Here is a 14,522-nt window from a genome sequence, read left to right on the forward strand (position 1 = left end):
AGGCAGAATATGATTGGAGTACGCTCCAGTGTACCTCTTGAAGACATTCACTACTGATGTTTCTAAATAGAGATCTTCAATAAATTATTGCAAGGGCAGAAGGAGAAATATTTGTGCTCTGAAGCATTTATTTTAATCGCCAAGGCTTTTTGTAAGGCATCAGTATTGCACTTCTCTAATAGGCAGATATTTAATCTGCTAAATAATTTGCAGATTATTTTTGCTTTTATCATACTGATACGGTATTAAATGTAAACGTTTGCACTGATGTGCTCAAGTATAGAAGACAGAGACATTTTGCAGATACAGGTATCTGAAGTTTTATGAAAAAAGATCTAGTATTTTGTATCTAAATGTCTGAGTTCAAGTCTGCCTCCCCGTGACTTCCCCCTTCAACTTAGAAAAAGGATAAATCTGGGGTATCTGGGCTTGTAGTGTAGCTGGGGTGCATATATATGTACTTGTAGTGCAGCTATATATATGTATAGTAATATATAGATATAGTAGTATAGCTACGTATTACTATAAGCAAACATACAGGATAGAACCATAATTGCAAATGCTCTCTCACCAAAACCTGAACTTTTATTGACCTACGCCTGTGTTTTTCATACTTGAAAGAAAGCAAAAGCTAAAAAGATGGATCTAGATGAGACGACGCATTCTGTGGATAACATGGTACAAAGAGCATCTCCATGTGATTACCAGTAACCAAGTGGGACTGCGTTATTTCAAAGTGATTCTGAGTCACATAACGTATCCCTCTGAGAATTTATTGCAACATAAGTAATAGCAGATGGACCAGCCTGTGTTTGGAAAACATACTCCGTTTGATGCATCTTCAGAGTAATACTAAATAATAGAAGATACTGTGTATCATCTTAATTTTTTATGATATAGCACCACAATACAGGTCAAATAGAAACATTCACTCTTAAACCACCATCCAAAACCCTAGGAAGTCCATGGGGAACTTTGTTTTGGCTTCTGTGAACTTTGGTAGATCAGGCTGCTGGTAAGAGACTAGAACGCTTGTCTGTATCCTTGATGTTTGCTCAGAGTTCATTGCCTTTCCAGTGCAGCATCTGATGCCATTTTTTAATCTTCAGATAGGAAAGCAGATTTTTCTCGCAGTTTCTGAATGAAAAATGAAAGCAACCTCCACTGGCCATTTGTTCCTGCTTCCTCTTCTTATTTTCATGTATTAAACTACTCTCAAATGTTCACAGCGAAATTACAGTTCAGTCTCAGAAACTAGAAAGATTTATTCATTAGGCTGATCCAAAGGCCATTTAATAATCCCCCCATTCTTAATGGACTTTTCTATCAGATGCCTGAAACAAGTTTCACTGAAACCTACAGTAAACTTGGAGCAGTTTCAATGGGAGCAGATTTTAGCAGCACACAGTGGAGACCTCTGGGCTTTTGGAAGATACTCTTGCCCCGACCATATTTCCCTTGTGTCTTCACATTCAAAACTCTTCCTACACATTAAATCCCTACTTTTGGCTCAAGTGATTGAAGTCACTATTTCAGTGCCATTGATACCCATGAGCCAACTCTGCTTTATGCGAGCGAACACAATAGCAGAGAAATTCTTGTTGGCTGAAATGGATATTAAAAGCAAGGGGAAAGACTTAAAGAGCTCCAGTTAAAGAGTGTCTACCATGTCTGTGTACTACATGTGATTTGAGCAGCATTAGCATTTTGTTTTGTTTCAGTCTTGTAATTGGAAGGATTGTGCTTCATTATCCTACTGTAGCTCCCGCTGTGACATGGTCCCGGTTATCTCTGTAAAAGAAATATTCTGTACACGGTATCCAATTGTGTGGATCGGTTACAAAAGCTTTGGAAGTTTCATCATTTTTTATTTCAAGTCAATATTGAAAATCAAGCACTTATTCCTATGGAATTATTATATTCTTGAGGATAATATAGGGAAGCATTTCATACAAGACAGTTCATTTCCAAGGAATATCATTTCCATAATATTCCTTGAATGGTTGAAATATTCAAGGAAAAAAATCTTTCAGTGATAGGTGTTTTTTTCCCCCTTTTTCCTTGCAGAATTACTGTTATTAGGAAGGAAACAAGCAGTCCACATTGATTATGCAATAAAAATATGATGGGAAGGGTTGGGTTGTTGGGTTTCCTGCCCCCCCCCCCCCAAAAAAAAACCCTGAAGATATTGTTCCATATACATTATGGAAGCAGACAGTTTTCAGTCTCATAAGTCTCCCAGATTGCCTCCACGAAGTGTGTGCAAAGAGCTCCTTCTCTTGTTTCTTTCTCTCAGCCTCGTATGCCAGCATTCTACCCTTCTTCTTACAATCAGAGATCCTACTTGTACAAAACATATGTTCATAGTTAATAAGACGATGCTGCCAGTGATACATATAAACTTATGTTCCTGTGCAATATGTCAACCACAGTATTCATTTTGAATATTGCTATATTCAGAAAAAAGTCTTTCCTATATTTATGCTAATTAGCATAACGTACTCTACCCAGAATTCATTATATTCTGCTAAGTTCTGCCAGAAAAAATGTATTAATAGCTGAACTGTTGCAACCCTTTATTAATATTGACATTGCAATCTCTGTAGCAATTTTAAGGCATACCAAGAAGACACAACTTTTGTCAATATTTCTTAAATCTTTATGACTAAATAATCAGAAATAACGAAAGAATGTTCAAAGGGAAAGAGCTTGGGTGTAAATGCAAGCGGTGTGTAAGTCTGCACTGAGTTGTTCCATCTTGTTGCTCTTGGATCAGTGACATGACTCTAGGTCTTGTCTTAAAAAACAATCAGATTAAGTTTCATCAGTTCCCAACTTTCCTGAAGACAAAAATGTTTACTTCCAAAAATCACCTGATACAAGAGGAAAATATATGCACAAGAGAAAGCAGGGCTGCATGTTGCGGTGGACAGCGTGCCTCGCATTTTAGCTGCATGTCAGCAGCAGACTGGTGCAACCCCTATCACATCCTAGGGATTCTCCAGAAGTTTTCAAGCAACAAAGAGTGTCCTTTACAGAGTATTCCCCCCAAAAAAGAGCATCATATGGCACCATCTTTTGCAATTGTCACGTCTTCAGAGAGAAGAAGAGAAAAATTATTGACAGGGTGAAGAGATATAGGAAATTCTCAGAGTGCTTATGCTGGTTCTGCCCAGAGGTGTAGCTAGTCCCAGGGTAGTGAAGCTGCTCGCATCCAAGGGAGTGAGGCCTCCTCCACCAAACAGGATCAGGAAAAGCCAGAACAGACCCTTACCCAAGAGGCTCAGAGATCAGGCAGGAGAAGGAGAAGTCAGCAGGTTCAATAGCTGCTGTAAGAGATCCTGCCACACACTGGACTGCCTAGTACTCACTTTTGCAGTGTCTCATTTTATCCAGATTCTGCACAGGGCAGGGACAGCTGCAATGCTGTTTCTTGGCTAAGTCCTTGTTTTCTTCTGTAATAGGGAAAGAGGAGAAAGGGCCTTAACCAGAACAGCCATCTCCTTCCAGGCTCAGAGGAAAGCAGGTAACTCTCCTCTTCCTCCTTCATCCCAGATAAGAAAATACCTACACTTTAAATTCTTCCATGAAGGCCTGGGGGAGACCCACGAGATATGTCATCGGACAGGAGCAATTCCCAGAACATCCAAAACAGAGATGCCTGGCTCCTTGGAGAGCTCTGGTCTGACACTGCTGTCTTCACACTACGACTTGCTCCAACCCCCTCCTTCTCTTCACCTCAGCTTCACTCTTTATTTGCTGCTTTTGCATTTTTTTCAACTTTTCTATCTCCCTCATTCCTTCTCTTCAAGGTTTCCCCTTCTCTCACCAGCAGATCTTCCCTGAATCATATACCTGGATTTGTGCCATTAATACAAAGCACCACTAATTACTCTTGCTTCAAAAAAGAACTTTCATCAAATTGCATAGGAAAAATGGGAAAACCTGGGGAGAAAGATAAAGAAGAAGGAGGTGCATTACAATTTGTACAAAAACAGATGTACACCTATAAAGCAGAAAGCCAAACAACATGGGGCGACTGAAAAAGCCAACATGGTATGTGAACTACTTTCCATTGTCTCAGTATTGGCAAAAGAAATCTTTGTAGCAAGGCCTGCAGCTAAGCACCATATCAGGGAGACAACTTAATCTAGGCAAAAGTTTCGCTGGTGCAGCTACACTGACCAAGATCATGGAGAGAGGGAAAAAAAAAAAAAAAAGCGTTAACCACGTATCTCTATTTGGTGTGGCTTTTACCAGCCAGTCCCTGGTGCAGAAGTAGCAAGACAAAAAAAAACGACTTCTGCTGGTGAACTCCAGATACTGTCAGCAGACAAACACTTCTGTTCCTTGAACCCTGTCACAAGGAGTATGTCCTCAGGAGCCAAACATCTGCTTCTGTTTCCTACTACATTCTTCATTCTGCAGGGCCTGAAAGGGCTTTGGAGATCCCACTGGCTTTGATGAGATCTAATTTTCATTACACTTAGCCAATAGTCTTTCCCACTGCATTCATGTTTTATTGAAGAATGTTAGTTTTCTGAGCTGCCACCTCTTCATCTTTCCCATGTTGCTATATTGCATCAGTATGGCTAGTCTTTGGAAGTAGATTTTGTTTGGCTAGGGTTGTTCATTGAGTACTGATACAAACAGAAAGACAAGTTTACATGCTGCTAACCCTCACCATTATACTTTAATGCAATAAAAATATTAAATTTCTAGTAGAAAGCTTGTCAGAAACTGTCTCATGGGGACCACAAATGTGGTGGGACAGCTCATGGTACTGGAGTGCAGCGACGGATGGATGCAGGCCCTTCAGAAAGAACAGGCTGGGACGATGGGGACAGGGAGTTGCCCTTTATATGAGATAGGAGGAGGAATATATGGAGCTCTGCCTGGGGATTGATGATGAGCCAAGTGAGAGCTTATGAGTCAGCATTAATGAGCAGACCAACACGGTAGATGTTGTGGTGGGTGTCTGCTACAGACATCTTGATCAGGAAGAAGTAGATGAAGCCTTCCTCAGATAACTGGAAGAAACATCACATTCACAGGACTTGGTCCTCATGGGGAGCTTGAATGACCCTGATATCTGCTGTAGGGGCAACACAAGAGGGCACAAGCAATCAACTGTTGAGCTCAGAGAGTTGTTATCAGCACCATGAAGTCCAGCTGGACACCAGTCACTAGTGCTGTACCTCAGGAATCAATACCTTGTCCAGTACTGTTCAATATCTTTATTAATGACTGCAAGATGGCAGAGGGCACCCTCAACAAGTTTGCAGAAATTCAAATCTGTGAGGAAGGGCTGGTAGAACAAATGGTTGTGCTGCCATTCTGAGGGACCTTGACCAGCTGGAGAAATGGGCAGAAAGGAACCTCATGAAGTTCAACAAAGGGCAATGAAAAGTCCTGCATCTAAGGAGGAATAACTGCATGCACAGGTACCTGCTGAGGGCTGACTGTATGGAAAGCAGCTTCTCAGAGAAGCACCTGGGGGTCCTGGTGGAAACCACACTGACCATGAACCAGAAATGCAGCCTTACTGCAAAGAAGGCCAGCAGGGGCCTGCTGGGCTGCATTAGGCAGAGCGTTGCTAGCAGATCCTGGATGGTCATCCTTCCCCTCTGCTCAGCACTGGTGAGGCCACATCTGGAGGGCTGTGTCCAGTGCTGGGATCCCCAGTACAAGAAAGATATGGCCCTACTGGAGCAAGGCCAGGAAAGGGCCATGAGGATGATTTAGGGCTGGAGCATCCCCCTTATAAGGAGAGGTGAGAGAGACGGGGTTGTTCAGCCTGGAGAAGAGAAGGCTGAGGGGTGAAATCTCATCAAGGTTTCTAAATATCTGTTGGGAAGGTGTCAAGAGGATGGGCCTAGTCTATTTTCAGTGGTGACCAGTGACAGGCCACGGGCACAAAGTGAAACACAAGAAACTCCACTTGGACACAAGAAAACACTTCTTCACTGTAAGGATGGTTGAACACTGGAGCAGCCTGCCCACAGAGCTTGTGGAGTCCCCATCCTTGCAGATATTCAAAACCCATCTGGACATGGTCCTGGGCAACCTGCTGTGCTGACTCTTCTTGAGCAGGGCGGGGGTTGGACAAGATGATCTCCAGAGGTCCGTGCCAACCTCAACCATTCTGTGAAATACTGATAGACCAATCCCTCCAGGGGCAGGATGCAAAGAGGCATTCACATTTTCTTTAGTTAAAAGTCAATACTGTACAATTTACATTCTTAAGATATGTAAAAGAGAAAGCAATAGTAGGGTCTCGTTTTGTGCTTCAGTAAAACATTAAATTCTCTTAAGTCACACTTCAAGGTCACTTCCTTGATCCCAATTAAAACCTCAAGACTTGTACTACAGGTCTGACATGCTCACATCTTTCTCACACGTAATAGTGTTACCTAATTTTTAAACATAGGGTTTTTCATCAGTTTTCCTCTGGGGGTGGGCAAGGAAAGAGAATCAATGGGCTAGTAGCTGACCTAGAAATTAAAGGAAGCCTTCAAGCTTAAGGCCAGTGCTCTCTCTATAAGACAGGGCTAGTAAATCCAAACCTGGGATATGTCTGTGTCATTAGCCTGTTACCAGTTGACTGAGAAGTCCCACAACTCAGATGTCTCCAGGTCCCATTGTTAGGATCTGACCAAGATTTGTCTTCTTGCAGAATATTAGCCCCATGGACGTTCTGAGTTTACAGTTTTAATTAGTTAAGGATATATTGCTGGGGGAAAGCCAGCATTATTCATTAGCTATCTAAAGGCAGTCACTCTTTACTTGTCAGCAAAGAAGATAAACAGATCAAATCAAAACATACCTACAAAAACTGCCATGCATCTGTTTCTCTTTCTATTGGAAGTTCCTGGGGGAGGATTTCCTGTGGAGTTCAGGGTCCTCCTTGTGCATGACCCTCTGTATTTCCCTGCATCCTTTGCAACAGTTTAGGAGAAACAGTATTCTCTAGAATTTAATTTTATTCTACTTTAGTCTAATGATTTCCTGATCAGCCTCAGCAGGGATTCAAACTTCTTAACGGCTTATATATAGTATGAGGAAACCAAGCAGTGTATCTTTAAATACATTTTGATTACTGCAGTGATGCTCACCTGTACCTCTTGATACAATAGCAAAGAGGAGGTGTTGTCTGTGACTTCCTTGAGAGGGTGAAGGAGAGCAATTAGGAAGGGAGAAGAAAGGTACTCAGAGTCCTGTGGCTAAGCAAAGGCACAGGTACTTGCAGTCAGCATACCTAATGCTAGATGGAAAAGGGTTTGACCATCTCAGTGCACCTGCAAATGATGTTGTGCATGGCCTTGGCCATGTGAGAACCATAACTAGAGAGTCTTGGAGAGACACAGTGGAAATTGCCCAGAACCTCAGATCATTTGGGAATCACTTAAATTGGGATAGCTTGTCTCCTGGCAAACCTTGAAACGGGTAGTATATTCCCAAAATCTAGGTAACATTTTCCATACCTGCGGGAACAGACCTAGAACCCCCCAAATGCATGTCCAGCAAGAACTGAGTGGGAGCCTGAATCCATTATGAGTGTTGTTGTCATGGAGGTGGGGACACTTGATTCAAATGACATAGGATTTAATCCCTGAACGGAAAACCTTGGTCAGTATTTAGTGGAAAATAAAAGAGTCAGGCTATCTGTTGCAATACAAAAGAGATGCAGGCCAAATTAGGAGAACTACGTACTGCAATTATTAATGAGGAAGGAAACCGACCAATTGCTTCATTGTGAGATCCAGCCACTATGTGTGAAGAGAAAGGCACTGAGAAATGTGTTGGTGCCCACTAGTTCAGCCCTTTGAGTCATTGGTTCAAATCCATCCCTGGTTTAATACAGCTAATGTCAATGGAGTCAATAGCAGAGAGAAATTTAGTCCTTCCCTTCTCCAGAAACAAGCTGTGATCTCCAGGTTCAAACACGTATTCTACGTCAGAGATAAACTGTGCAGATCATGGAGGCTGAGTGCTGCTTTCTTAAAGCAGGTTAGTTAATTAAAGCTCTCCATTTTACAACTGGGATTGGGCATAGCTCCTGGCAGTTGTTGTATGCGAGCTTTCCTTAAGGGTCAAGCATCCTTTTTCCTTTTCTGTCATACAAGTGCTTTTTCAGTTGAGTGTGTGGAGCAAAGATGACACTCAGTGGCTGTTTAGGTAATCACAGGTATGTATTTCCAACAGTTTTCCGAAGGGACTCTGAGACCTACTCGCTCTGCTGTGAGGCTGCTAACAGAAGCCTGTTTGCCACATTGGGTACAATACCGTCTTTACATCTCAAGCCAAATGATAACAACTCTCCCCTGTAGTCAAATGCATGGTAAACAGTGATTTATTTTTCATGTCCATTTTTGACACTTGCATTTCTAGCTGAATTTTCTATGCTTTTTAGGAAATCAAAGGAAAAGATTTGAGAAATATCTCAATGGAGTTTTTCTTCATGTTCTCTGTAGAAAATGGGCCTAGCTCCATTTTGGATTCACAGCCACTGCTTTCCCTACACTATTAGGAAGAGCTTTTATAAGCAACCTCTACTGAAGAAACCCAAAGCCCTTTGCGAGCAGTGCAGAAGATGCTTTGGCTTTCCCAGCATGTGGCTGAGATGGAGGCTTGCGTCAGGACCACAAGGATGAAGCAAGGCAAAGGTAATGCTCATGGGCCAAAAAAAGGCTCCAAGCAGGCTTTTACCAACAGCGGCAGAGAAATGGGATTCAGGAGGTTTAGCCGTCCCCAGGTCCTTCCCACTAGCACTGTCAGGTACAAACACTGGAATGGGATTTGAAACTGCCTAATCTGGTCACTCTGTGACTGAAAGGCATAGAAAAATGGCCACTGGCTGCATAGTATATATTGGATATACTGTGTATACCCTGATTACTTCTGCAATGCATGCACATCTGTCTCAACACCTTCTAGGTACACCTGACCCCCTTTGTCTAGGGGCTCTTAGACATAAGCAAAGCTGAGTTATGCTTGGGCTCTTGCATTAATTAATTTAGTCACACAGATTTGCACTGTCTTCCTCTCCCTCCCTGTAAGCAGAGGAAGGATGCAATCACCCCGAATCAAAAGTCAATCACAAGTGTGACCGTAAGTCCCCTTTCTTGAAAATAGGTGTCTGTGTCCCAGAATGAACATGTCTGGGAGGCTCTTTGGTTGGTAGCATAAGTACAGTGAAGGCAGAAATTCAGCTCCTTCTCTTCTCAGCAGGTCACTGGTGTTGTGGGATAAGGTGTATTAGCAGCACAGCAGGGAAGAGCTGCGTGGCTGCTGCATGGTCTTTCTGAACGAGGTAAAAAAAGCAAGAACTGGGGCCTTCAAGACTAGTCTAGCAACGTTCACTAGCATTAAGCTGACTTATCAGGAGTGGGGAAAAAGGGTCGGGATAAAAGGAAAGCACTTCTTAGATTGAGTGATGCTGATTTTGATGCTGAATGACACTGAGAGAGGGATGGCAAAGTCCTCTTGGTGATGGTCCTCAGCCTCAAAAAGACAGCAAGAGGATCTCCCACTGGTGTCAACCATAAGTTTGCACAGAGGTAAAGGACAGAATGCAGTGTTTCTGTAGTGAATAAACTCTGAAAATGTCTTTGTGATTTCAAAGATACCATAATGGAGAATATCTTTTGCAGTACATCAGCCTGCTTTTGTCCCTTTCCAGTCTGACTTTGATGCCCTTGCCTCTTTCCTTTGTTTTCCCCACTTCGTGCACAGTTGCCCTGCCTGCCCCTTCCACCTAGCAATACCAATAATAGTGGAGCACTTATTAATATTATCTTCTAGATTTAACATTTGGCTTTACAATTAGCAATCAATTCTAGGCCTCACATAGGGAAAAAAACATATCTATGATTACTCACATACCCTGTTAATGCTTTTTAGGGTCTGGACCATCTTTTCACTCTGTGTCTATGAGGCACGGTGAGTGGTGGCAGGACAAATCACAACTATGTTAATGGGAAAAACACTGCTGCTGCTATCAACAAGGATAATAATGAGTGGCAGTTAGAGATGATCCAAAGGAGGTGTTTTGAGCTGCCTGCAGAAGCAACAGATAGTGCTGCTATAGTGATTATATTTGGGAAGTTACGTTTGCAAATGTATGGTTTAGAATACATAAATATGTATATATTTATATGCTTATATCTTTATATATATGTATAAATATGTATATATTTATATGCTTAAATATATTTTTTGTTGTTCAGACTATGCAGAATAGCTGTCTACCATACAGTTAGCGTGAACACCTCAGTCAGGACAAATCCTGTTTTCAGGCTTAGTATTTGATTTGTCTTAGTATTTGATTTGTCATGTATATATATGTATATAAATATATAAAATATATATACACAGCTTTGTATCAAAATAGCTATGACACATTTTTTTCAATCTCTTCAAAACATAATATGGTAAGGTGATGCTTCTGGACTGTATCCCTCCATATCAAACTGGAATAGCACTTCTCAACCTGAAGGTTTTCTACAGAGAATCATCTTCCACATAAACTAATGTGGAGCCAAATGCTGACAAGTTTTCTTAAACACAAATTCCTAGAAGTGGTAAAAGTGTCTGATGCTACTGAAATCAAACCAAAGCAGGTTCCTAAATACTTCTAAAGTGGCCACTGCTGTTAAATCAGCTGCCCGGGAGATCAGTGGGGGGGGGTTTCTGCCTCAGTAAACTAAGTTAGGATTTGCCTGATTGTTTTACGTTTTTGCATTTAAGTGACCCACTGCAATCTATTCCCAAGGTGATTGCTTTCTCCTCCCAAATTTGCTTCCCTCTGCCAAAATCTTTCTATCATTCCTTCTTACTTGTTTCCAATGTGCCTGCAAGTTCTAAAGACTAACTGGACGCAGCTCAGTTTGTAAATTAAAACAACGCAAGAGCATAACTAATGAGCAGCACAAAGCAACTGTTATCCATCCACAGCGTGTTGCATGCTGCAGAAGTCAAAATAGATCAAGCTCAGTACACAATTACACGTATTCCTGTCAATACCCCTCTGTGAACTACATCAGGGCTGTCACCAAAGAAAATAAACTTGATGAGCATGTTTTGAAAATGGTTTGTGAACATCAAAGTCCTTCAGACTTCAGCTGAAGCTTCTAAGAATGAAGTGTATGGACTTCATGGGAATTTGGCTTGCATGCTAGCAGAACAGTCAAAGCAAGCCCTTATCTGTATAAAGGAACAGATTAGAACAGAAAGGCTGTTCAGAGAATCTCCTTAATGCTGCAGTTTTGGAAATCCTTGTTTCGCACTCAGTGATTGAATATTACTAATGATAAGAAACCACCATACTCTTCTTTTATCTTCTTTGATACAGCAAACCCTTCACTCATCTTCCCAGTACCTGTTCAAAAAAGGCTTAGTGCCAGGCAGAAGAAAATTGAAGGTAGATACATACGACTTCATTCAGCTGCTGAGGTGATGTTACCTTCTGCAAACATTTGCACAATCCTTACGAAAAATAGTATCTCAAACTCAAATTTTGTTTAATTCCAACATGAAAAAAACAAGAGTGGACAGATCAAGATGTTCAAAGGAGCGCAGTGTTTTGGAGCTGGGAAACAGTGGGAGAGGGTGGCTGAGCCTTTTACGAGTCTTGGAATGCATGCAAGGTCGCTGTGGAAGGGATAAACTGTATTTTCTGCGCAGTGAGGACAAAACTAATGGTGATGCCTTAACCTACAGTAAGGAAACTCTCAGTCTATAATGTCTCCATATCATTGCAACAGGCACTGCTTTTAGAGGCAAGTTGGGAAAACATTTGAGACAATTTGAGTGTAGCTGTTCTGACTTCGGGGAATAGAGAAGGTCTCTTAGATTCCCTCATTCTCTAATTCCCGTGATCCTGGGGCATCTTCAAGGGTGCTGGGAACCGACAATAAGGTTAGGCTGTGATGCAGCGTAAGAGCCACATCAGGGATGAAGGGTAGAGGAGTAAGGACTGTCTTGACTTATTGTAACTGCAGTCTTTATGGCTGTTCATCTCTCACTCTCTTGGGAGTAGCTGTTCCACAGGGGAAGTGGGAGAGAGGCCTCGGAGCCAACTGCAGCTTTGCTGAGGCTTATTCAGCTGGCGTATTCTCTCAGAGTCATCAATGATGCTGCTTTAATTGCATTTACATACTGTGCTATTTCCGAACACCATGCGCAGCAACCCTAATTTTGCTCTTGACAAGATGAGATGCCTTTGAGCTTCAAAGACAGTCACAATAACTCACAAGTGACATATGGCCCTAGCCTGTGATCATGTCACTGCATACTTGTCCCTTTTCTTTTTCACACCAGATCTCTGTCTTGGTAATTAGGTTAAATAATCCAAGAGGGGTCTGTTAGGAGTAATCGATGGCTCACAGAGAATAATAATGCAAAAAGAATGACCTGACCTCCAGATTCCTGAATGTCTCTGTTTAAAATAGAAGTGATTTCCTTTCCGGCTCTGCCAGAGGAAGGGACAGAGCATATCTACGGTGTCTTGGGAACAAGTCAGGCCATCTATCTGAATCTGACACCAAGCTGCACCCTTGGTCTGGAGGGAGGGTGGGAGCAGGGTTACAGCAGCCTTCTGGCCAGTTCAGGCTGTGCTGGAACCTGCAGTGACTACGTGGAAGCAACACGTCCCCTGGGCAGGGGAGCAGTGGGGCTTGTCTGCACCACTGGGCAATAAAGCTCATGGAGGACTACAGGAGGAATTGGTGGTAAGAAAATAGGATAGCAGGGCAAAGGGTGGAACTCGGATTACAGGAAACATTACATTGTCTTCCTCAAAAAACGCAGCAAATATCTCAGTAGGGAAGAGGGTCAATAGTTCTGTTGTTTCTGTCTTACTCATATCATGAGACACAGCACGTACAATAACTTAACTTACAGTTGAACTGTAACTTTTATAGTGGAAGGCACTTTGCCATGGTTGAAAGGCCTGAAATGATAAAGAATTTATCTGATCCATCATGAAGATGTTGTCATGGCTAATTATCCTCTTAGTTAAACATCTGTTTCATTTTTATATTTCAGTCAGTGTATTTCAGGTCCTCGTCACTGGATTTCTGAGAGCTTTTGCCTGCTGGATTGGAAGGTTCATGGATATTTGTCAGCTCCTCTCTAAGGAACTGCTTACGGACTGTCAGCAAGTATTTCAGTAATGCCTGTGGGTTACCCATGTGGAGGCTGAGCCTGGGGCTCTCACTGCAGTGTGTGATTCCCAGAGCTCAAACCACGCTCAGTCCGTGCTGCTAGCTCTGACTGGAGCATCCCTGATGGCTCTCCTTTTCCCTGAATGGCCATACACAACTCTCATTGAAACCCTGTTCATTCACTTATTTGTGAATCTAACTCACGCATTTGATTCTCTGTTTTCCATCGGCATCCTATTATTTACTATTTGCAAACAAGGGGGAAACCGCTAGGTATTTATGAAGTGTTCGCAAATCTCAGCATTTTCATTTACTGCGCTGGTGAAAATCTATTTTTTTTATTAAGCTTTATCTTCTATTCTTTTTTATTACTGTTTAATTCTGGAAAAAGAATTGTGCTTAACGTCATTCGATTTCCTTCTAGCTCTATTAATAGATTGAAGCGCTCCTGTTGCCAAGGAAGATTAGTGCAACCTTGTTTACTGAATGAAAAGAAAAAGAAAAAGAAAATATTTGCATAAGTGAGGATGTTTAAATTATTTGCTACAATTGTAGAAATAATATGATCTTGATAAAATTCCAGTAAATTTGATTAACTGCTTTGCGTAGTCAGTACAAGAGACTAGTTTCTTGGTGTTTTCCCCAAGGCAGTGTCCCTAGATATCATGCCATCCTCATTAATGCAGGAGATGTTTAGCTAAATAAGGCACACAATTCCTTTAGTTTCAAGAATAACAAGTTTCACTCTACCTCTTCATTTCAGGCTAAATGAACCCAAAGCTTTCTGCAATAATTCTGCATAGTAGATCAAAACCTAAACTAGCAAAAACAGCAAATATTAATAGAGCCTTGTCTAATCTCCATGAACACAGTCAACAGCAGTTTCTTCAAATATATGCTCTGATTTAGTTCAAAATGAAAAGTAACATCCTTTCATTATATATCATGGAAATAGTTTAAAGATTCCAGATTATCTTTCCCAAGTGACCCTTGGTGAAAAGTGACAGAGGTAAAAAATATTTTCATTCAAGTTAGTTAAAATTTTTGAATGGTCTTAGTGATTTGAAGTCCTGACCTGATTGGAAGTCCTGAAATTATTCATTTCAGGGGCACTGGCTTCCAATCTCTTGGCTTGTTCTGAAAATACCTTCCATAAAATTGCTGTTTGGATAGTCAAAATGTTCCCTTATCCTTTATACAGTATATCCACTCAGACTCTATAAGAATCATACTCTTGTAAACTGACCTGGGACTGGCACGACTGAAGCTGACTTTCCCCACGGCATTAGGTAAGCTCATATACCTCTACTTTATCTCAAACTGAATTTCACAAACATAGCCAAAGTCACAAGTGTT

This window comes from Dromaius novaehollandiae, chromosome 2, assembly GCF_036370855.1.
Source record: "Dromaius novaehollandiae isolate bDroNov1 chromosome 2, bDroNov1.hap1, whole genome shotgun sequence".
Lineage (NCBI taxonomy): Eukaryota > Metazoa > Chordata > Aves > Casuariiformes > Dromaiidae > Dromaius > Dromaius novaehollandiae.